We start from the raw sequence: 26,615 nt of genomic DNA, 5'->3' as shown, positions 1-26,615 counted from the left end.
AGCCTTAAGAAAGCCTCTTCTCTATAGGAGAACCTTTGAGAGTTGTGGGAGATGATGGCTTTACTGAGTGTCTCCCTGAAGAATTTAGTTGGAGTGTTGGGGGGGTGGAGGGGAGGAAGAGGACTTGAAATCAAAGAGAACATCATTCCATAAAAGTGTGGGAGAAGGATGTGTCACTCACATCTCGCTATCTACAGTATCTTCATGGTCAAACTTTTAGGTGTATTAATTTCTAGGTGATGCATTCATGTGTGTGATGAATTCCCACTTTGTATAAATCTTTGGAATTCCTCATTTAAAATTGAGATCCTCTTTCACATGCTAGGATGGATTTGGGGGGGGGGGGGAGGAAGAGTGACTGATCACAGAATTGCTTTTGGTGTTCCAGAGCTGTTTTATTTCAAATATCTCCAGTAATAGCCTGTGGTCTCATGCCTCAGAATGCATATATTCCCATTCCATATGAACAAGTGTGTTCCATGAATATGCCATGGGCAATCTGGTATTTCATCTCTGTGTCTGTTTTAATCTCAGATTTTATCCAGTCCCTGTCAGATTGTTAACTAGCAGGTGTGCTTTTTCGTGTCCATTAATGCTCATCCCCAGTTTCACTGGGTTAGATTTCTGTTGTCTTTTAGTCCTAGTACCATCTTCAGATATTCTTCAGCTACATAAATCTCATACACTTACCTTTTGTTGATAACTAGAGTAGGGAAACATTGAGCTATTTCAGTTCACAGGTGGTTTGGCAAATGGCTGATCTGGTTTTAGGCCTTACTGCTTTGCAGTCCATAAATTTCACCTGGAGTTTACAAGCACATATGTAGAAACAGAATATTTCTTTGTTACACATCAGTTTTTCTGTCCTGATTGCAAACCAGTATCACAGAAAAATAGAAACTGGTTTACAATTCCTGAAACCCAGTTTCTATACTGTTACTGATGTCATTTGTAATGCACCTGTAAACCCTATAGAGTTACAAGATGTCATAACTTCTCTCACATAGGATGACATTTCAAAGTCAAAACCAAATATACACTGAATGCCTAGACTCCACATTTCAGACAATGTCCTCTCATCCAATTAAACCAAATTAAGCACTGAGACACAAATCTTTCTAGCCATCAACAACCAAACTCTGGGCTGTGCATTAGACATCTCCACACAGGGCCTGGGGTAAAGAAACCTCCTATCCAGCTAACAGATCTGCTTGGAGGACATGGCTACAGCTGACCCCCTACCTATTAAAGCATTTTAACATCCACCTCACTACAGTATCTATAAACTGGCATGTCCTTGGGTGATCTTCAACCACAAGCATGGGCAGCAGGTGAACCACTGGCTTGGGGACGCTAGCACCCATCTGACCCGCCCCTTCTGCATGGGGCTCCGCCCCATTCCCCCGCTGGAATCCAGAGGCCCCAGAGCTCTGGGCGGGCAGGCAGCTGAGCGTAGCCCCCAGCGTGGAGGGCAGGCAGCATGACCCGGAGCGCTGGGTGGGCAGGCAGCACGACCACCAGCTCCAGCCACTCGGAGTCCCTTGCTGCAGGCCGGCCCCCAGTAGCCCCAGCCTGGGCAGCTGCAGGAAGCCAGTGTGGAGTTGTGGACCCTCCACCTGGCCCATCCACTTTCAAAAAGTGAGAGGGCTAATGCCCCCCTCTCCCGATCTGGTGCCACTGGCCCAAGGCCCCAACCACATGGGAAGGAAGAGCGGGGGGGGCCTAGGGGTTGGAGTATGGGCGTGACCACGCAGGCAGTTTGGGTGGGCTTAGCCTTCCACTGCCTTTGATACCTGCTGCCCACGACCACAAGCCTTTTGGATAACAACCAACCATGCTAACCAATTATGTTACACACTCAGCTGTGGACCTAATTGTGTGTGGAAGGACAAGAGGATCTGCAGAGCCCATACTAAGAGGCTACCACCTGTCCCTGAATACTGCTAGGCCGGGAGCCACACAAATCCTGTCCCTGCGTGCGGTGCACAAACACTGCTCCTGCCACCAAAGGGCCCTGCAAACCTGCTGGGAAGAGAGCAGCATTTGGCCTGTTATGCTGGGCGTATGTATATGGTGTCTAGATCTTTGTATTCTTCACTGCCCAAGAGAATAGCAACCTTCTTGTTCTGGTTTCTCAGAATCTAACTGGCAACAGCAATTGTAGTTACTGTACTAACTGCAGAGTTAAATGGTGAAAAATTCCCATGACCAGCAAAACTCATAATCCCATTTTAAGGGCCAGCTTCACAGAAAGTCAAATATTTTGTTATTCTTGTCTATCTGTTTTAGCTTTTCACATGGTTATGACAGCTATTTTTCATAGGATGAACAGTCTTTCCATCTAAGGAATGTCCCATTTCTTTTTGCACTAGCCCGTGGATATACAGCACAACTTGCAATATCTGGCATAAGAGAAATATTTTAAAATGCTGGTAATTATTACTGAGAGGCTTACCTACCACTCCTTATTAAGGCAAAACCTGATAGCACTTTAGTGGCAATTTTGCCCGAGTAAAGAGTTTATAATCGGATCCCCTGAACTGTGCTGTGCACTGAAATTACCTGAGAATTAAAATTACATGTCCTGCTGTGCAAATATTTGGGGATATTAAGAAAAGAGTTCCTGTTTCTCTTCATGAATTGTTTAGGGTGGAGTAGTGGCCACAGACAGACTTTTGCCTGAACCCAGCTACTTGCCCACAAGCTGGACAGGATAAATTCCATGCTCCAGTCCCTCTAGAGTTCTCCATCCACAGCACTTGGGCTTTGAACAGGGTCAGAAGAATGTCATTCGTAAAGAGTAAATGGTCTTAATCAGTTGCATTAGAAAACATTTGTTATCCAAACAACAGGTGCACTTCACTTTCAAAATATTGACATGAGCTTTAAGTCATTGTAGTAAATATCTTGTACACTTATAAGATAGACATGTCACCTCATACATCAAGTATATGTAAAAATTATTGGATAAATATTCCCATAATAAATGTTATTTCACTGAGGGTCTCTTATGTGCTCAGGTCATTTTTCAAGGCTGTTTGCAAAAATGGCCTATCATACAAAAAGTGTGTTTGGGCTGCTAAATATTTATTCATCAAATATTCCCATGATGGTAAATGTAAAGATTATTGAAAAGCCCATGGCACAAAAGATCATATGACTTAAGGTAACTAGTGATTTATGGCATTGTTACCTCCCATCATTGAGTAAATGAGGCTTGAAACTGACTAATGTTTCTCTTTATTTTGTTTGCTGGAAATATTTATAACTTCCCCCAGGGGTTTTCCAGAATAACACTGTATGATACTGTAAAATTATTCTTGAACTATTGTTTGATTTTAATTACACGTGAATAGACGTAAAAATCTTGGGAATGCTTCTTCTTTGTTTAACTCCTTTATATGTTACTTCTTGTTTAAATTTACCCTGATTGATTATTGAAAGGGTGAGGTATATTTAAAATCTGTGCAACATCAGTGATATTTACACTTTGTACTGTCCTTTTTTTGTATCTAAGAATGGATATGCTGTACAGTAAATATAATCTATACAGCAGATCTCCCTGCTCTGATGCAGAGAGAACCTGTGGGATGGAGTTATGTCCCGAGGTGGCATCAGAGAGAGGAAAATCCCAGAAGGTTCTCCTTTCTTGGAGAGTTTTTCCCAGATCATCCCCCCAGGCAGGGACATAGGAGAAGAGGCTGTTGCTATCTACATTCTCCAAACTGAGTTCATCCTCCAAGCCCCATTTATCTGATAACCCCACTGAAAGCATAGAGCCCCCATACTACCTCCAGGCCTCCTTGTTACTCCATCAATGCTCCAATGGCTGCTGGGCTGACACAGTATCTCCTGCCAGACTTGCCCCTGGAACTCCCTGTTAAAAGGGAAGGGGATAGGGGATTTCACAGTTATGCTCAGAAAGTAATGGAGTCCTAAAGGGGGCTTAGGCTAGATGACTCTTAGGGTTCCTTCTAACCCTATGGTTCTATGATTCTAATCTGTATTAATTTCTGAGTAGATTTCCCTTGGGATGAGTGGGGATATATGTGCCCCTCAGCATGATCTGGCACCCATTAGGAACATTTTTAAATGAATGTTGTCCCTCAAACTTCTACAGCACGTACTGTTCATCTGGGAATCAGTTGAATCTTAATTCATTGATTAAGTAAACAATGAAAGTATAATATTTTGGTGGTGATCAACAGCCCCAGAATGAAGGGAAATGTGCTCATGCTCTAGCCAGAGAGAAATGCTGATTTGTTTATGAGGTCAATCAAAAGACATACTAAAATGTTGACTCCCCAGCAATGTTTTGAGTTAGGTACATATAATCATTTGTTATCTTACATTGATAAAGTTAATGCAGGGAATCAAAGCCAAGCTTATATCACCAGTAAATATTATGATCGTATACATCTGCAGAACACACAAATTCTGTCCTCAATTAACCAGTGCTTTTAGTAAAGCTAAACATACTACTTGATTTATTAACATAATATGACGTTTTTCTTCTGGTAAAACAAACAATATTCATTTCAACAACACTTAAGATTTTACAAACTTATAAACTTACATTAAAAAATGCAGCCAGGCTGGGACTGACTTGGCACTTAATAATACTCAGCACTCAAAAAGTGCTTTTCGTTCATAGGTTTCAAAGTACTTAATAAAACTGTTCAGTATTATTATACCTATTTTACAGATAGGGAAACTGACTTGTGGATAATTGACTTGCTCAAGTGACTCAGTGAAGCAGCAGCACAGCTTGGAATAAAATAATGTTCCCTTAGTTCAAGTCCCATGTGCCACCTGCTGGACTATATGCTGCATCCTTATGCTGACATATACTACGCACTCCGCTACCAGCAAGTATCTTCTACATAACCTACTTACCTGTGAGCATACCATCACCTGTTAGCCAAATCTTGCTCTTTTTATATCTACAGGAGGTGTAGTTCCACTTCCTTCAGTGGGACTATTCACTTGAGTTGAGTAACTTAAATAGGATGTGCCCATAGGGGTGGAATATTTCTTTAAAGTGGAAGCTCCATATTTTAGAAATTCAGCATTGTCATGTGATGCACTTAGTGCCATAATAGATCTCTTGCTAATAAATAGTTTACATGAAAATCTGACATGAGAAACTAGATTAATCTATGCAGAATCAATTTACATTATTAATTTACACAGTGGTTTCAGATACAATCTTGGCAACAAGAAACCACAAAGCCAAAAACTCAGATTCTGATCTCATACTTGTTTTACACTAGTATAACTTCATTAAATTTAGTGGGTTACTCCTGATTGATACTTAAGTAAGAAAGTGCAGGATGGGGCCCAGAGTTTCTGCTGTTCACTGGAAAACATTTTCTATAACAAAGTATTACTTTTTAACAATAAATATACCTGGCCGGGTAACATGTCTCAGTGCTTTGTGGAAGAGAGGCAAGATACTTCTACCCTTCAGAGCTTACAGTGTAAATGCCCATTGAGTATACTCATGGAGGAAGAATATGGGATATAGTTGACAGCATATTATTTCTTCATAATATAAAGATATTTCTGCCAGGGCTGGTTGAAAATTTTCCATCAAGACTGTTTTTTGACAGAAAATTAGGTTTTCTCCCTTTTTGTGAAAAGTGTCTGGCTTTCTGCAAAAAAATCTCAGAAGTTTTTGTAAAACTCAAAACATTTCAGCCAAACACTGAAATATTTTGATTTGGCAATGTTTCTGTGGTGCTATAATTAAGTTGCCTCATATTTCTCCTCTATTGACCAAGCGGCCCAGCTGGACTACATCTCCCATGAGATGTGGGCAGTCCTTGATTGGATTTATAGGCCCCAATTATGCTGGCAGATTCCTATCTGTGCAGAGTCCTATTGATTTCCTAGGAGCAAAGATCTGTTTGGCTGGAGCAGCTGCACTGGCACTGAAAACTTGTCTGTACTTGAAGGCAGAAATGTGCATGTTAGAAATTATTATAATAGTTTTACTGTTATCAGGGGATGGGGAAATTCTAAATCTATGCATTTTAGATTACATTCAGAAAACCTCAGCATTTTTTTTCTTCAGGCCAAGTCTTAGAATGACATCTAAAATGTCCATGTCGGTGGGAAGTAAAATAGGGGCCTTAATGTCAGGCCTTATTTGAAATAAAAAAGTCTTTTGCTTGCTCCAGTGTACATCTCTAGAGAATGAGTTACTGAATGCTAAGAGGTTGTTGGAGGAAAAAGCGAAAAAAAGTTCACCCTCCATTAGACGTGAACCCAAAAATAATTGAACATTTTATTGGGTCAAACCTCTTTATAAAGAGCTATGGTGTAGTACAGATCCTGGTAATATGACTAAGTCACTTATAATCCCTGACTATTTTACTGAATAATGGACTGATCTTGGCACTATATATGCACATTAAAATAACTGTTAAGAAGCTAAAAGCTATGTCAGTATAATGCAATGAAAAGTCACATTCCTGCATGGAATACTATCTATTCATAATATTTTCATCCAGACCAGGACAATAAAAACTCCAAAACATAAAAGGATTTCTAAGGTAATATTAAAAAAACCCTTCAGTAATCAATACCTGCATTTCTAGTCTGTTAAGAAGGTCAGCAGACAGCCCCTGAATAAGTAGATCATGTGCAATGATTTGTAGATTTTTTTTTTCTTCCCATGGAGACTTGAAGAACCTATTTTAACTGTTTATTAAATAACAGTGCATCTTTTTGCTGCAGTGGAATTTAAAGTGCAATCAAGTTTCCTTTGTGTGGAAAAGAGAACTACAGCAGCTCAATTAAAAATGTCTCTCTGTGAGATGAATTACTCCATCTTGACCATACTTTATCCCACTTCTTGAGCTTAGTAACAAATGAATCAGTATCTGGTATCAATCCTCACACAAAAGAGCATTATTTGCCAGAAGGTTAATCCTGCGGCCCTCATGGGCCCCAAACTCTCAGTGGGTCAGTTTTTACCATTCTTGTACCTAACTGCGGCTATGTACTCAGCATGAGCAACAGGGGCAGAATCTGGCCCATTGACTTCATTGAAGTCAGGGGAGTTTGAGACAGGCAAGGGCTGAAGGATCAGGCCCCAAGGGAGGAGAAGGTAAAGAGAGAGCAGCTCTAAATGAATAATGCTTCAATATAATGGCCCAGCTAATTAATATTGAATTCCAGCTGAAATCCTACTGAAGTACTTATCACATCCACATTAATACTGAACAAGTCCATCAGAATTAATGTTCTTGCAATAAATATCAAAGGAGTTAAGAATGATTAGGCCATTATTGTAAAATGTTAGATGGGGAAAAAAGAGAAAGGGGCTGAGCCTTAAAGGAGCTCCAGGGATTTGCTAACCCCCTAGCTCACATGCAGTAATAATACCTGAGAGGCTGATTCTGCTACCCTAATTCATATTGAGTAGTACTTTACCCTTATTTCAACTCCGAGTAAGTCACTGCTGAGCATGTGCAATGTCAGCAGAAACAAACCCGCTGATTGCAGTGAAACCTCACAGAGTAATGTAGTACTCAGTGTGAGTCAGGGCACAACAGCTGAGCCCCTAGGTAGCTATATTTAATTATAGGAAAAATATAGTAAAAAAAAAATAATCAAAATAGTTTGTAGAAATACCTCTCTACTATCTCCATAATAATCCATCTGGAGGGTGGTCAGGCCTCTCTGTGAAAGATGCCATTTTACTGTATTGAGAATGAGGTTTATATTAGTGGATGGGATGAGGTACTTTTGCTTCAAGAAGAAAGGGTACTACCTCTTCAGATAAATTTTCCTTAGCTGCAGCAATGGTAGGGCTTGAATGGAGCTGACATTCCTTTTTGAAAAGGCAGTGTTATACATGCATGCTGGCCAGAGTATCACAATGTGCTGGTCCTTATTCAGTGTTGGGGTGACCCACATAAAGGTATATAATCAAATCCTAAGTACAGTAGCTATTCAGATTCATGCTGACAACGTAAATCGGAACATCTACTTTAGTTCAACCTTCTGGTGTATGGGTCACTTCACACTGAATGTTGCATATACAAGCATGTAGGCATTAAACACCAGTTTGGATCAGACAAATGAGATATGAATTTTCTCTTACAATATGGCTTGAATGAAAGCAATGACCTAATTGCTGAAGAAGCTTTCAACCCATTTGATTATCTTCCAATAAGCACAAATGTTGAGACTACAAAGCCTCTTCACCATCTAGATCAATGTGCCACATCCCAGCGTCTATCAAAAAATATTCATGTGAATTAAAAACATAAATTTTTCATACTTGCTCTCTAAAATCTTCTCTACGTCCCCGTCTTTTCTGCATTCATCTTCCCCCCAGTTTCAAAGAATTGCCCCTTTACTAATATCAGACCAGAGTGGCTGAACAGGTGATGGTGGCAGCTTAAACAGAGATGCAAACTCTGACCTTTGTTACCCAAAGCTGGGTACACTATTTTTTTAGTGCATCTGAACAATATTTCCCTTTCTGTTTTTGAATTATCAACAAACAGATTACAATCTTCTCACATACATATTATTTACAATTATTTCGCAGATATTTCAGAGAAGAATTCTTGGCTTGTGGATTGTATGCTAGCAGTTCATTGTAATTATTCAAAATTGATGTTGATGAGTTATGATTGTTCTTTAGGTCTCATAATATGTTCCTGTACTGTATGAATATAACGCTTAGAATCAGATTTCTTAGGGTAATTTCACTTTCAAATTGAAAGTTTGCTTTCTGCATTATCTGCTGGTTTCTTGAATATTCTTACCCATAAAATCATTAACTAGAATGTTTGTGAAAAGAAAAAACAAAAGTGATACAAACACAGGTGAACTGAATTCCTTTAAAAATCCAAGTAATAATCATGGAAATTTGCTTGCAGGATTCACCATCCTTTAATGATTACTTGTTTTGGGCATATATGGAAATCAGGTGAAGTAGTAAAAGTGAGTCTGAAGGAATATGATAACATTCTTCCATTAATTTAAGAGTAGAATCTTATCGGATTACACCCATCAGAACCAACCCAGAATTTCAGCCAGTTTTCTCTAATCCAGTATATAATGTATGGGAGGAAAGAGGGTACCACAACCATTGGCAAGCTCTTTTTTGTAATGATAAAATAATGGAACTTAATAACATAAAAAAACGCATGGGGAAAATGAATTATACCAGTTTGGGCTTCTTTGTGATTAAACTATTATATAAAATCCCATGTAGGAAGCCCAAGTTTCAGTGGACCATTAATGAAGACAGAAACAGTAATTATAGGAAAGGCCACCTCAAAGTCTTGATCTCCACATAATATAACACATTGTTACTGGTGCATCTAGAAGATACACCTCTACCTCGATATAATGCTGTCCTCGGGAGCCAAAAAATCTTACCATGTTATAGGTGAAACTGCGTTATATCGAACTTGCTTTGATCCACCAGAGTGTGCAGCCCCCCGCTTCCCCCCCCCCGGAGCACTGCTTTACCGCATTATATCCGAATTCGTGTTATATCGGGTCACATTATATCGGGGTAGAGGTGTAGTAATAAATTTACCTTTAGGGAAAAACAGGAAATAGACCTTACAGATATCACTTTGGAAAAATGGGAAAATATCTAGAGGAAGTCCAAAATCTTATCTATTTGTGTAACCATTAAGGAAAATGACAAAATATTTTATCAGGTATGTCACTCCTTTGAGCTAAGGAAAATATATTAAAAAGGTAGTCATAAATGCTGGAGAGGATGTGGAGAAATAGGGAACTTTTTGCATATATGGTGGGAATGCCCTAAGATTGTAGTATTTTGGAGGAAATGGAAAAAAAAAAGAATTTTCAAGATAACTAAAGTTAGGCTATGCCCAGAGCTCTAGGAGTTCTATTAAGGTTACATTCCAAAGGAGGTTATTGACTCGGGAAAGGACCCATTGATAAACCCAAATATTACTAATAGCCAGGTGTGTAATGGATTGATTTTGGAAAGGACAGATCCCCAACATTTTTGTCATGGAGCAAAAGTATGGGAAATGCTTTCAATCGAATAAAATAATTGTTAGTCATGTTGCTTAATGCACTACTATATAAAGTTCAGATATGATGATGACCGCAACATGAGAACCTATAAAGAAGAGAGAGAAAATATTTATTTTTTCTGAATTCATCCTACCCCATCACTCTTTAAAAGTCATTCATTTATACAGGTAAGAATACTTGATAGAAAACTGGCAACGTAAAAGATGGGTATCTAGATCTATTGAAAAGCAAAACGCTGAGTTTGATACTTCATCCCTGGGACAGGGACACAGGACATGGTGTGAGTGGTGTAGTGCTAAAGGTAGCTTTAAGCCACCTTGTGTTCTCTGCATTCTTGGGTTGTGCATGCGCATGTCTAACCACAGCATAAGTTAGAACACCCCTTAGGCTGCCCTAATTCATGTTTATTTCCAAAAGCCCCCTATGAGCCCTGTGTATAGCAGTAGTTTACCCCACTGGCAAGGCCTGGATCCACCCCTGGGAGCAGTGTAGAGTTCTTATTCTAGTTCTGCACCAGCTGGAGAGGTCCTCTGTGCAAGCATATTCTCAGGGGTTCTTTTCTGCTCACTTTAAGGCACCTTTATGCCAGAGTAGTACAAAACAACCTTAGTCTGTCTGATAGTTTATGGTAACTTGCTGGTTGTGTTAAGATAGATTGCTCACCTTGAGCCTCCATAACTGAGATCTCTTGGGGTTCATTTTTGCTATTTAGAGTTAGCCCCTAGGAAGAGGCAAGGGCAGTGGTGGGACTGCATCTCCCCCAAGAGAGCCATTCTGCCTCATGAAATAGAATAGTTCCCAGAGCACCTGGGAATACTGATGCGGAACTGCCAGAAATACACCCCTTCCTCAGGCATAGCTTGCTTCCTCTGTTAGCCAGTGTTAAAGGGGGACTGTATGACTCTCAATCTGTATCTGATGGCCTCACTCACCTGATCACATTGAAAATTACAAATGGTTAATATTCTTGTCTCATGATGAGGAATAGTCTCCACTTGGTTAGAGCTATGGGAGTAGAGTCATGGTCTTACCTCCTCCTCATCTCCTTTAAGGCACGAAGTACTCCCAAGAGGACATTTTACTTGGACCTTTATGTAGGCCATTCAAGGAGGAATGTGGGAGACTCCTTTTACCTTCTACCACACACAAAGCACACCAGTCTATGGTCTGGACACAATCCATCTCTTGGTAAATACAATATGCATCAGCCCTTCCAGTGAAACTGCATTGCTGATGTTTATGTGCCTCATTCAAGTAGACTGTACTTTAGCATATAAATTATTAACCTGCTTCACATCAAACTGTCCTCAATTATATCATGCTGAAGCTGAATTTTGGTCAGTGTCATTTGGAATACACTTCATGCAGGGTTAAGACCATGGTGACATGTTGCCAACAACAATAAAGGGAATACTGCAGGCAGTGGCTGCCTCTGCCCAAACCAAACACTTTATGCTCGCTATAACAGTGTCCAACTCAGACCTTCTGCTCATTGCTTCTCAAGTACATAAAACCATCATAATCATAGTTCCTCTTTCTTTCCCATTTATCCAATATAATAAACACTGAAACACATGGTAGAATAAAAACACCCACAGCAAAGCACACATTGAAAATATCCATTAAGAAACAGGGGAAATTATATAAATGCATATTACTGGCATAATCCTATCCTCTGACATTCCTACACCGTGGCTCCCAACAATGGGCCAGCAACCTTAATGGAATGTAATTAAGAGATTAACTTCAAAATATAATAACACTAACAACTGCATAGAGGATGTAGTCAAGTTGTCAGCTTAATAGCTGGCACTGTTTGGGAAGAGGGTTCTGTGCTCTCCCTTCCCTCTGTTGGCAGCTGGAACCTTCAGGAAGAGGCTATGGAAGTCTTCAGAGAGGGCTGTCGTTCTTTGTGTAAAAAGCAAACTGTCATGTAGGTGATCTATGCAGCCATATAGAACACTTCCAGGGCACTGTACCACATGTGCTTACCTCAGACAGAGCATTATAGATTCATAGATTGCAGCATAGATTGAATTCCCTACTGGCTCTTTCCTACTTTGAAACATGTAAGTTCGGCCCAAAGTCATATTAGAAATAGAAGCAGCTCCCTTTTTTGGCAGGGGAGGTTTTTACTCTCCCTTCCTTATTGTTTTGTAGCACTCACTCTTAAAACATGCATGTTGGTAAGTATGGGAGCAAATACAGTCTGTGCTGCAGGCTCTGAAAACACGAAAAATAAAATAGGACCTTTTTTATCATAAGCCTTATTTACAATATGCACACTTTCCCTCCCGCCTCCCATTTTGCTCCCCCCAACCCCTCTGGCCCCACATAAGACACTTGAACAGATATCAATAGCTTTCTTTGTGATTTTTCACTAACATAGCTGTATTTTTTCCAACAGAGGTAAGTGTTGAAAAATTTGAATTGGAATTTGAAGGTTCATGGCTCCCAAACCAGCAGGAGTTGAGGTTTAATTGCTTGGAAATACATTTTCACAGCTGATACTGGCGAACAGAAAAAGTCTGTATGTCAAGAGGCTCTAAACTAATCATTTAACCATAACATGCACCACCCCATACCTAGGGACAATGTAACTGTTAACAGCTTGAAGCTGTTGAAAAAAAATACAGCAATGGGGAGGTTTCTTCTATTTTCCTAATATTTTTCTTCACTCAGAACATACTAATAGAAGAGAAATGTCTAATTTTCAGTTCTGTCAGTGCAAATGAAAATGATTGTGTTCATCTAATTTTAGCATCCAAATTTATTAGATCAGATACTGTTAATTAAGTTAACAATTTTGAAGTTACTCAATTGTTAATACACTGCCTGCATAAACTCTGGGGCTGCCTGTAAGATCTGGTTACACTCAAGAGACTGAGATTTGATTTCCAGCACTACATATTAGGTGAAGAATTGCAATAACAATTAGCCAATAGTCACTAGATCTCAATGTACCATAATAGAAGGTCATTTCATCTGCATCTTTTGTCCCTAGGGAGAGGGAAGAAACACGGGAAAGTGGAAACTATTGAGCCTTTGATAATCAGTGGATAGAAAAGTGGAGCTTGGCTTCTGAATATTCAATATGGAGAATGCTTAAAATGTTTATTAAAGCTTATTACCTTACTATGGTTTGGGACTGATATGTATGCTTAATATATTGTGACAGACCCAGACCAGTGGGGTACAGGAGTCTGGTAGAGGGCAAATATACTGGTCACTGGATGAGTAGTTTTCTGTTCCCTGAGTGACCAGAGCAGGGGCTGCACTAGAGTAATCAGGAACCTGCTAGAACCAGTTAAGGCAGGCAGGCTAATTAGGACACCTGGAGCCAATTAAGAAGAAGCTGCTAGAATCAATTAAGGCAGGTTAATCAGGGCACCTGGGTTTTAAAAGGAGCTCACGTCAGTCTGTGATGCGGAGTGTGAGGAGCTGGGAGCAAGAGGCGCAAGGAGCTGAGAGTGAGAGGGTGCGCTGTTGGAGGACTGAGGAGCACAAGCGTTATCAGACACCAGGAGGAAGGTCCTGTGGTGAGAATAAGGAAGGTATTTGGAGGAGGCCATGGGGAAGTAGCCCAGGGAGTTGTAGCTGTCATGCAGCTGTTACAGGAGGCACTATAGACAGCTGCAGTTCACAGGGCCCTGGGCTGGAACCCGGAGTAGAGGGCGGGCCTGGGTTCCCCCCAAACCTCCCAATTGACCTGGACTGTGGGTTCTTCCAGAGGGGAAGGTCTCTGGGCTGTTCCCCAACCCACATGGTGAATCTCTGAGGCAAGAAAATCCGCCAATAAGCGCAGGACCCACCAAGATAGAGGAGGAATTTTGTCACAATATTCATAGTTAGTTTTGTTTTTTAAATCTCAATAAATAGTCAACTAAAATATATCTAATCTAGCTAGCTAACAGGTTGTTCCTTTCACAGGCTTTATGTTGGCATAAGGACTTTCCCATGCCCTCCCACTGCCTTGTGTAGCCTGCCTGAGGACCAGGCAGGGTTGTAGTCCCTACAGACTGTGGACCACAGGGACTGCTGGTTCCCCACTACCAATGTACAGGGTATAGTGGAGTCATGGCTCTGTTTTCCTCCGTGCACTAATGTTGGCTAGCCTTGGGGGAGAGGGACAGGGAGTACATTGCATGTAGAGCTGAAGACTTCCTTACATACTGGGAAGCTCTGGGTGACATTCTGTCTTCTGATGCAGAATGCCTTCTGGCGCTTCCCTTGGAGCAATTGTGGTTCAGCACCATACCCAACAGCACTGAGCCCTATCTAGGTATTTGTAAGGTGCCAATTGCTGAGATGTCTAGATTAAATTGCAACATTCTTTACCACCTCCCCTCAAAAAAAAGTTATACATTTAAAATAATAAAATCATAATATTTCAAATCCATGTATTTGTAAGTAGCCTCTGGATTGAGAGGAGCCAGCTGCCGTGATTTGGGCACCTGATAAGGATGCCCTCTGGGAGGCTTCCTTTGGAAGTCTACCAGGCATGTCCCAATGGGAGGAGGCCCCGAGGCCGACCCAGGACACACTGTAGGGATTATATCTCCCAGCTGGCCTGGGAACGCTGGGGAATCCCCCAGGAAGACCTGGAACCTGTTGCGAAGGAAAGGGAGGTCAAGTCCTTCCTATTCGCCATGCTTCCACCATGACCCTCACCAGGAAAAGTGATATAAAGGAAAAAGAAGATGTTTACTAGTGTTTATTAACTTTGGAATTCAGATTGTGCAGAGAAGAACAAGAAGGTTAGTGATGAGCACTAAATCAACTCAAACCACCACTTCAATACATCATTGTGACAACATTCTTTTAAAATAAAAATTATAGTTTGGAAAATTGGAGTGACTGGTATATTTTACAGAAAACCAGCTACTTCTCTGTGCACTGATCAAAGGTCTATGAAGAAACAGGTTGGTGTGACATGGTTTTGTTAAGGAGCCTAATCTGTAATGAAGACAGTGGGAAGATATGCCATCTGAGACAGTAGATTGTATTTCAGATCAACCCGATTTCTAATGGACCTTAGCAGTTGATGATAAGCTTATAAAGGTAGCTTTGAGAATCAATATCCTGAAATAGACCACCTTGAAAATGAAAATTGGTGTGAATATAGAATAACAGTTTGGGGAATTCATATCCATTGGCCTGGCCAGTCATCAATCGACAGATAGTTGACTGTATGGAGGTCAAAGGTTGGCCTTTTAGTCTATAGGTTGATGATGCCCTTGGGGACTGTGTGGTGTGAAAGAATTTGGCATGCTTGATGCTATTATAGGCATGATCTGTCTGTCAAAATCCATTAGCACTCACTTTTCCTTCAAATCAACATTAAACTAACTTTTGGTATGATTTTTTGAAGCAGATTTCCTATCATGCCTAGTAATCCTTTATAAGTATGAAAAATGTTTCATTACTTATATGACAAAATGATTTTTCATCAATTTGTAAAATCTATGATATATTCGCTTCAATTAAGACTATTTAACATTCTCCATCTATTTCTGATAGCTTTCAAATTTAACTGAAGATCTTAGAGATAGTAAATAGTGTTTTTAAAAATACATTTTTACGTTTGGTACATGGTGCTATCAAATACTTGGCACATGGTTTTATCAATTGTTTGTTTATATCATGACAAAGACCAAAATAAATCAAAATTCTCTGTTTTAGTAAGGTGGAAGTTAATATTTAAAAGAGAAATGGAAATATATTTTGTCCCATTTTGCCTCTGTTTAGATGCAGAGTGCTTTAGCTTGACATTTTCCCTTAATACTTTGCACTGTGTAGTCTGTGTCTCTGGATAGCTGTAAAGAAAAAAAAACTTAAATTTGTTTTTAATATTTGTAGATTGTAGATTCAAAAACACTTCTTACAACAGGCTTTGAAAGTTAAAGTAAGTATGTTTTTGACAGAAGATTCATTAGTAAGTTATGCCTCAAGAATTCTAATTCTGTGCACATAAAACATGAATAATGATACTTCCTACGTGATGTTGAAAAACTATATCGTTGTAATGTAAATGACAGAAGGATGCATTAATGTTTGTTCACAGTATTCTCAAAGATTGTGTTAGACTGAGGCAAAATAAATTAGGAAACTGCAATAAAGGTAAAAAGAAAACAAATTTATTTCCAAACAATTAACCTATTCATGGTAGTTATATAATGGTGAGTTTAACTATGATTTAAATCAGTTGAGCAAAATGCTATTATATGCCACTTTGTGTCTGACTACTTACAAGTTCAAAACATGCATTCTGCCATACGTTTCCACTCCATATGTCAACCTTTAAAAATAAGGTTGAAAAATAGAATGAGTTCTTTTGATGTTACACTGTCATAGCTTTTGCTGTTTGTAAATAAATCAAATCAATGCTTCCCAATGTGTAATAAATTTTGACTTTCCCTCCCCAGAGATTACATCTGTATCTTCAGAAGAACTCAGTCAGTTTGGTTCATTTGATGGGCAGATGCATGTCATGCAATACTTGATGAGAAACTTGTGAGTGTACTTTGGCCATCTCTGCTTTGAGCTGTCAGATGGATTTCTCTTGGGCATCTTCCCTCTTGCTGTGCATCAGAGCAAAATAATATTTTATTGTTGGTCATAATTAATAATTCATTGAAATGCACCAAATGAACACACACAAAAAGAATGTGGATATAAATCTTATTAGGTCCCTGGGTAAAGTCAGTGTGCTTTTGCATTTTGAATTTCCAGGCATATATTATATCATCCAATATCGGAACAAGCTGAGAAATGTAATATAAAAATTTGATAAATTACTTTCTGCCTGTAAATGAGAAAACAGACTTGTAAAATGTGAAATGAACCATTCTGGCAAAGTAGAATTTGAGCTTAGAGAGTAAACACTTGAGTTAATGGCTAGGGTATCTCTGAGTCTCAGAAGCTGTGGTACATAGGGAGGGTGAAAGTGAGGTTATGGAAGCTCTTCAATATTTTACTTTGAACATCCTTACAGGCCTTAATTAGACAGATTACCTGTTATGCATGGTGTAGTGTGCTGAACAGTTTTAAACTGGCTTGTCCTCAAGGCAAATGGAAGGCAAAGTCAAAAAGAATTACACTCTACACAAATAACAGTGAATGTTCTATTAATGGTTATGGTAAAAATGAAATCTTCCCAGCCAAAGCACTATTTAATTTTTAACTCAATTGAGTACAAAAGAGTTTGTTAAATATTTACTGGTCTTTTGAATTTATGTACCTAACCTGCCCACCTCTTCAATGCTTTTTAACTAGTGACAGAATATAAGTTGCTGGAAACCATAACACTACCTCATGTTGTAATTACTTGAACTTAAATATGAACTCAATATGCTAGTGTTTTTTTTCTGATGTATCACCTTTTGCATCTAAATATCTGACAATATGGTGAAACCTCTGACTAAAAGGATTAATAAACTGTATCTGTATTTTTGTACCATCAGACAGGTAGATACACAGTTTTTTGTTTTGTTTTTGAATGGCTGAGTTCTAGGTCATCCATATATTATAAAATGTAGAGAAACAAAAATGTTTACTAATGGCTTCAGGATGCAAGTGTTAACTCGCTGTATGTATGCTAAATTCCGGAATCTATTTAATCGGTTTATTCAGCCTACCACCTACAGGGAAGGGTCACTGTGTCACGCAATCCTGAATGGTATTTTGTGTGAATTGGGAACAGAGCTTTTTAAAGACCAGAGGTTTAGGAACATAAACCAGATGTGCTCATTTGATATAGTCTACTTATTTAAAAAAGTCAAACACTTAGATCTTTTTTAAACCTTATTGTCAAACACATTTCATGGAAAGTAAGCATTTTACAGTTCTGAGTGCTGTGAGTTTCACTGATTGCTGAGATAAAATGTGTTCTGATCTTTGTCGTAACTGCTTCTGTCCTCTATTTACAGAGTAATATGCATCTAAGGATTTTACTAATTTAATCAGATACAATTGAATATATTTCAGGATACTTACTTTACATTCCCTTGTCATGTTATTTTTATAGTACAGAATGTTGCAAATTATTAATTTATATTTAAAAAACACAAAATTTTGTAATGCCATTAGTTTGCCTTCAAAATGTATTGAGTATTCATTAGAATTAATGTATGCACTGGAAGCTTCTAGTTTACTCAATATACCAGAGTGTCCTCGCTGTGAATAGGTAGTTTTGAGTAGAGTAGGGATTCAATTGGAAAAGTGCTGCTGAAGGTTATTCTAGAATCATACAGCTAGAAGGGGCCTCAAAGATCATTTAATTCAACTCCCTAGGCTGAGGCAGGATCAGGTATACGTAGACCATCCTAACAGATGCTTGCCTAACCTGTTCTTAAAAATCTCCAGTTATAGGGATTCCACAACTTCCCTTGGAAGCTATTCCAGAGCATAACAAGCCCCATAGTTAGAAAGTGTTCCTTATATCAAACCTAAATCTGTCTTGCTGCAGTTAAGTTGATTACTTCTTGCCCTACCTTCACTGGAGAACAATTGATCACCGCCCTTTTTATGTATTTAAATGTATTTAATGTATTTAAAGCTCTTAATGTATTTAAAGACAGTTATTAGGACCCCCTGAGTCATCTTTTCTCAAGACTAAACTTGCCAGGTTTTTTTATCTTTCCTCATCGATCTGGTTTCCTAAATCTTTTATTATTGTTGTTGCGCTCCAATTTGTCCACATTTTTCCTAAAGTGTGCCCAGAACTGGACAAAGTATTCCAGCTAAGGCCTCACCAACGCCAAGTAGCGTGGGACAATTACCGCTGCTGTCCTGCATATAACACTTCTGTTAATACACCCCTGAATGATATTAGCCTTTTTCAGTGGTGCAAGTAGAATTCATTTCTTACCGGTATGCTGCACCAGCAAAAGGGGGGTGGGGGAACACATGACCTCCCCATGTGACTCCTCACATGATCGCGCCCCCAGCTCAGGGCCCCATGTTCTCCCCCTCCCCTCCCCTTTATCCATCTCACATTACCTGGGGGGAGCACTCCCAGTGGGTGGACATGGCACAGCTGCTGTGTGGGCTGCTAAGAGAAGAGGAGGGCTTGCTCTCTGGAATGATAGCCAGCTCACAGAGTCGCACCTGCTTTGGGAATTGCCAGCAGAAGAGCTTCAGACCAGCTCCCTCTGACAACAGAGAATATTTTTTTTCACATACTCTGGCAACTGAGCCCCACACCGGCAGCTCCTCTGGCATGGCTGTACGGCCACCAGCCCTGCCCCCAGCCCTTCCACACAGCTGCATCTCCTGAGTCCTGTCTGGGGTCTGTACAGCAGCCCCACTGTAGGACAGGGCAGGGGGGACGAGGCTAGGGTTGGTACAGCTGCGCTGGAGGAGCTGTTGGCGTGGGGTTCTGTGGTTCCTGGGAGAGCCCTGCGGTTCAAAGGAGCAGAATGTGGGGCCACTGGCAGGCCCCACACTGGCAGCTCCTCCGGCGCAGCTGTACCATCCCCAGACCTGTCCTCCGGTGGGGCTGCTGTACAGACCTAGGACAGGAGATGCAGGCATACAGCTGCGTGGAAGGGCTGGGGGCAGTACAGCCGCGCACCGGAGGAGCTGCCTGCGTGGGGCCGACGTGCAGCCCACGTTCTGCTCCTCCTGTGTCTTTCCAGTACGCTGTGCCGGCTATAAATAGCTCACTCATACAGCTGACCTGACCGGACCACCCTACTCGCACCACTGGCCTTTTTTGCAACTACATCATTGGTGACTCATATTCAATTTATGATCCACTATCACCCTCAGATCCTTTTCATCAGTACTACCACCTTTCCAGTTATTCACCATTTTGTACTTAGGCATTTGATTTTTCCATCCTAAACATAGTACTGTGGTGGGGTGTTCGCACCACACTGGCATACAAGGGGTTAATAAAGCACTAGGGAGGCTGCGCAGGAAGCAGCCAATAGGAAAGGGTCTGCAAGGAACAGCCAGTAATGGTTCAGCAGGCCTATATAAGAAGAGCTGCAGGGCAGAGCAGGGTCAGTTACTCCCTGGAGCTCAAGGAGGGTGAATGAGGTGCCTGGCAGGCAGAAGGAAGCTAGCACCCTGGACAGAGCAGTGCTGCTAGTAGGGACCAGGGAAGCTAGAGAAGAGGTCCTGGCTGGCTGCTGGGCTCTGCAGGTTGAGGCCCTGAGGCAAGGGCAAAGAGGGTGCTCGGGGGCACTGGGGAAGTGTCCGGACAATTGACTGCAGTTGCCACTGGGGAAGTGGTGGGACAGTTGGACTGCAACACTTGCCCCCAGAAAGGGAAGCACAGATCATGACAGGGCTGCAGGACTGTGTCATGAAGGACATGCTGTCTTCCTTGGAGTGACATGGGTATGGGAGCAGAAGTGATGGCAGGAAAGGCACCACTGGGAGTGGGCGTACCCACCTAGAGCTAATCCCCAAGACGACCAGCAGGAGCTGCCAGCATGGTGAGTGGAGCCCTGTCACAAGTACTTTGCACTTGTCTTTATTGACTTACTGAATTCAGACCAACTCTCAAGTTTGTTTTGAATTCTAATCTGTTCTCCAAAGTGCCAGAAACCCCTCTGATCTTTTCATCATTTGCAAATTGTATAAACATACACTCCACTCCTTTATTCAGATCATTAATGAAAATATTGACTAGTACCACACCCTGTGGGACCCCTCTGCATATGTCCTCTTAGCAAACCACTGATAACTACTCTTTGAGGATGGTATTTCAACCATTTATGCACCCACCTTACAGTAATTTAATCTAGACCACATTTCCCTAGTTTGCTTATGATAATATCACATGGGACGCTGTTGAAAACCTTACTAAAATCAAAATATATCACATCTACAGCTTCCCCCATCCACTAGGGCAGTGATGCTGTAAAGAGGAGAATAAAGTTGGTTTGGTATGATTTGTTCTTGATCATTCTAATCTGGCTATTCTTTATAATCTTGTTATCCTCTAGGTGCTTACTAATTACTGTTTAATATTTTTTTTACAGTATCTTTCAAGGAATCAAAGTTAGGCTGTCTGGTCTATAATTCCCTGGGTCCCCTTCCAATTTTTAAAGACAGGTACTATGTTTGCCATTGTCCAGTTCTTTGGCACCTGATCCGTACTCCATGAGTTCTCACTAATGGTTCTGAGATTGCTTTAGCTAGTTCCTTAAATATCCTAGGATTAATTTCATCAGGCTCTGCCGACTTGAATATTTCTAACTTCTCTAAATATTTTTTAACCTGTTCGTTTCCTATTCTGGCTTGTGTTCCTTTCCCATTGCAGTTAATATTAATTGTGTTAAGTAGCTGGTAAGTAACCTTTTTAGTGACGACTGAAGCAAAATAGGCATTAAACACCTCAGCTTTCTTGATGTCAACCACTATTAGCTTTCCTTCCCCCCTACACTTTCTTTTGTCTTTCTCTTGCTCCTAGTGTATTTATAGAACCTATGTGTATATGTGAAAAGTGACAGAGTCCTGTGGCACCTTATAGACTAACAAACGTATTGGAGCACAAGCTTTCATGGGTGAATACCCACTTTGTCAGATGCATGTTAGTCCATAATGTGCCACAGGACTCTGTCACTTTCTACAGATCCAGACTAACATGGCTACCCCTCTGATATGTGTATGTGCTCATCCTTATTTTGTGCTCATCTTTAGAAATTTGTCCATATTTTCCCCTTGTGCAGGGTTCATTTTTGATTCTTCAGGTTATTAAAGAGCTCTTAATATAGCCATATTAGCCTTTTACTATTTTTCCCATCTTTTCTTTGGGATAGATTGCTGTTGTGCATGTAATATCATCTCTTTGAGAAATGCTACCTGTCCTGAACTCCTTTTCCCTTAGATTACCTTCCCATAGGTCCTTATCTACCAGTTCTCTGAGTTTGTTAAAATCTGTTTGTTTGTTCTTGTTCTGCTGGTATCACTCCTTCCTCTCCTTAGAATGATGAACTCTATTAGCTCACAATCACTTTCACCCAAATTGTCTTCCACATTCAAATTTACAACAAAATCCTCCTTGTTAGTCAAAATCAAGTCTAAAATGGCTGTGCCCATGGTTGCTTCCTCCACCTTGTGAAACAAGAAGTTGTCCCCAATACGTTCCAAGAACTAATTGGACATTTTTTGTTTTGCTACACTACTTTTCCAACAGATACTAATTGGGTCTAAATTTAGCTTAGGTACTAATACTTTCAGTTCTTCCTTTTTATTCCCCATACTCCTTACATTTGTGTATAGAGATCTAAGTTGCTGAGCAAATTCTCCCTTCTCCCGTTTTCCCTCTTGTTGCTCCTATGACCCTATTGTAATCTTCTATACCTACTTGTGGGCTTTTGTCACCCACCCCTTTAAACCTACTTTTAAGCCCTCCTCACTAGTTTGGTGAGTTGGTGTCCAAAAAATGCTTGTCCCTTTCTTGGTCATGTAGACCCCAAGTCTTCCTCCCAGAGTAATGGATTTGAATCAGCTCTGTTGACTCGATGAAACACCAGCTCTGTTCCAATATGGACACCAGTTCTATCAAATGGCCAGAACTAACTCTAATAATCATCAGTGGTCAATGGGGGCCATACCCTCACCACTTTCACAGGTCATGTCCTGCACTGCAACATTTCACAAAGAACCAGAGTAGAAGAAATACTGACTCAGAAGTAACCACCATAAATGAACTTAGGGTGGAACAGAGAAATGAAATAGCTGGCCCTTGATAACAAAGGACAGAAAAGAGATTGACTGCTGCTAAACCCCTTCATGGGATCAGATTCACTGCCCAGTACATAAAGATGTGGCCCAGTATTCTTCTTGACCTTCCTCACACTCTTTAGGATAGTAGGAGACCCCAGGGTTGTAGATATAGAGCAGACCCAGTGCTCAGAGACTGCAGTTTTGCCTGGCCTTTACACCGGCCAGACAAATGGAGAAAGGCTCCTTATAACCTAACCTTCCACCAGCACTGTGAAACAGTATAAGAGCTAGGAACAATCTGGCCATAGATATTAAATATGGAACTGTCTTCTGAGAAGCACCTAGCATACTTATGGCTCATGTAAAATAACAATAATTCATAATGCAGTTATATCAATTTGCTGGCCTGTTTAATGTATTCAAATAACCACTTTTGTGATGTTTCTTATCCATAGTGAACTGTGAATGACTTTTCATTTCTAGGTCAGAAACATTATTCACCCTTCAATGTACATCTCAGTTCTTAAAATCCTCAAATGATATTCTAGGCTGTATCTATTTGAATTTACCTGACAGAAAATCTTTTAAAAAACACTCATTAAAAGTACATTTTTGGTCAAATGTTCTTTCCCCTATGATATGATTTTTTTTCTTAACTCAGATGATTGAAATTTGATTTTTGTTGTCACTGTTGTTGTTTTTGAGAGGCTTGACAAAAATTTTGGAGGTATTTTTTCCTTTGATATTAGATCTGAACAGAGTGCATCTAACATAAGCTATTATTTCCCCCACAGAGTCTTAAATGTTTTCCTACGGTAATGTATGAGACAGGTTTTGGAGAATTTTCCAATGCGCCCTCTCATTTGAACTTAGGACTGTTCTCCTTTTGTGTCTAAGATCAACAAAATTATTATTAAAGTATATATTCAATGATTTTACAGTATTTGTCTGAGTATAGCTAGAGCTTACACCCAGAAATTGTTCAAAAATATTGAAAACCGTATCTTGTGCTGTATAAACACTAAATGGCTAAAGAATTTCCCAAGAAAAGGAGTCCATAAGCACCTCTTAGTTAAGAAAGTGATCTTGTTTTGGTGTTTCTTGAAAACTAACATAGATGGTCCAACCTGTCCAAGTACAGATCAACAAAGATTCCAAAAGTCTTTGTTAATACTAATGAGATATTTTTCTTCCACACCCGTTTCTTCCAGTGATAACAGCTTCTAATTTGGGTAAGATACTGATTTGTAACATTACATAAAATATCAAATCACCTTCCACTCCCCGTAAGAAGAGATGGACAGTTTAATTTCTTTTAATCGAACTCCTTGGTTGGAACTCTGACTGCTTATAGCCAAAATCTGAAAAGTGTTGTGCACCCACATTTCCCCATGGCTCTAAGTGAGTAAATGAATGTCTGTGCTAATTGACTCCACTTTTAGTATTAGACAAGACAATCTGGGAGTCAAATAGAGTGGTGTTAGGGTTTTTTTAAATGTTTTGTATTTAATTTAGATAACTGCACAGTTCATATTAAATATCTGAGAGTTCTGTATTTCAGAGGCGGGGGGAATATAGCAGTATGTCCTGCTGTTAGCAGCTCAGTTTTAAACCAAGTTTCCTGCAGAAAACATGGAACCTCAGTTTTCATTGGCATGATACATCAAATTCAACTTATGGAGAGCTACAGTAACCAAAAACTGCAAAATACCCACTTGTTTGCACTGATTCCATAGCCATTATCTTCTGTCAGTCGGATACAGGTACTGCACTTCAGTTTTACTTGAACAATACTGAAGCTGCAATGTTAAAATTCACAACAGCACATGAGACTCAGCTGCTGATGCTGTTTTTATTTATGAAGAGTTGTGGGTAAATGCAAACTAATCAGTTATATTAGAATTTAGGTCTTTAAGTCATTACCCAGTCATTACTTGCTACATTGTTACCAAGGGCCTATTTGGATTGGCAATCAAGAAAAGGATAATTGACTGCTGGAAAGAGAGATGGTCTCCAGAAGATAGACTGGCAAAGATACCCTGGGTTAATAAATTGGCATGAAGCCTAAAATAACACATGAAAAGCAAGCTAATAGAACACCTATTCCTTCATGACTCACTAAAGCAGGGATTGAAAGGCCCAAAGTAATGCTGAGGTCTGTTGTAACTACAGTATGTTAAAAATGATAAGAGTCAATGGAAGATTTAAAATTGAGTGGAGCAAAATGAAATGTCAGAGGTAAAATAAAACCGTACCATTAAGTTATAGTGTGAGCCCAATTTTACAACCCTTACTCATATTAGTGAGCACTTAAGTGAGAGGTCCCCTAACTTTAACTCCTCACACAAGGTAAGTGCTCACCAATGTAAGGGTTGCACCTCCAAGACCTTTAAAATTTGGTGGGGTAGGACCCAAACTCAGCATTTTCTATTTTATGTTAACAAAACCAGATATAAATAGTAAAAGGCCCCTACCTGTGTAAAATTTACATGTGGACTCATACTAGGGATGGAAAAAGCTACATACACCACATCTGTTGAAAACACGTGCAGGGGATACATTACAACCTAAACAATAGCAATGTCAGTGGTTGATTAAAATATATTCTCCAACTCATGAAATCTCACCAACTCACCTTCCTCCTTATTATGCCTGCTGCCCAGTCAAGTGCCTTTATACTCTCTCCCATCTGTGGTAAAATCCTATCCTTGAATCCTTTTTCTCTGCCATCATCACTCTTCTTGTTGCTATAGAAAATCAATGGTCCTTTTCTCCTAACTGCATTGAAGATGGGAAATAAATGAAACATCCCATCATTCTTTGGGTTGTCATCTCATTGGGGTATTTAGAGGGGTTTTTGGTGGTGACCTTTTTGTCCTATTAGAGCAGTGCCAGTTTCATAACACAAAATCCTAAATCCATTGAATTCAAATGCAAAACTCCAATTGACTTCAATGGGGCCAGGATTTCATCCTAAGTTGTAGATTACTCCTAGCTTTTCAATGTTAGGTTATTTATGCAAAATAAATAAATATTTCCCAAACAAAAGTATGGAGCTTACATAATTTTAAAAAACTTCCTTTTTTGTCATCTCCCAATGTCCTTTTTGCCACTGAATTCTATAATTTTATTATTTGAATTGTGGCAAAGCATAGAAGCCCCAGTCATGGTCCAGGACCTCATTGTGCTAGGTGCTGTACAAACACAGAACAAAAAGGTGGTCCCTACTTCAAATAACACAATTTCTTTTGGCCTTTCCTCATAAAATAATCTATATTCCTCACACCTGGTAACACCTATGCTGCTTTATGATGCCTCCAATCTAAGGCAAAGTAAATATATGCTGTATTCCAAACACCCATGGAGAGTAAAAACCTCTTGTTTTGTATTCTGTCCCTCAGCTAGCTGTCCTATGCCCTATTTGCCTTTTATATTGCTGGTGTGCACTGGGTTGATGGTTTGGATGATTTTCCCCTTCCTGTTCATTGTGCTGAATTATTGGTTCCTTGCTCCATGCCTAATTATTTTACATTTATCTGGTGCTTATTCAAACTTACCTAAACCTGTTTTATTTAAAAGGCTGTGAATATTATAGGATAACATATTAGAATCTTGAAGCACTATTTTTGTAAGCTCTTCCCGGGTATTAGAGAGTCCTACAGTAATTTTGTCTAATTTCAGTGGTACCAAAGGAGGCAAACATGGTTTTCAGTGGACCCCCAGCTGATGTTTCTTTACCACTGGATGTGAATACTTTCCAAGGACTTTTGCTCATGATTCCATGGACATTTTTTTTTTTTTGGTTGGAGGGATTAGTGGGGCAGGACATTGAACTAAACAGCTCTATAGAATTTCCTAAACATATGATTTTGCAGTGTGATTTAGCA

The sequence above is a fragment of the Terrapene carolina genome, unplaced genomic scaffold, assembly GCF_002925995.2.
Source record: "Terrapene carolina triunguis isolate 2854851 unplaced genomic scaffold, T_m_triunguis-2.0 Scaffold211, whole genome shotgun sequence".
Taxonomy (NCBI): domain Eukaryota; kingdom Metazoa; phylum Chordata; order Testudines; family Emydidae; genus Terrapene; species Terrapene triunguis.
The sequence above is the reverse complement of the archived record's forward strand: the minus strand, read 5'-3'. Positions refer to the sequence as shown.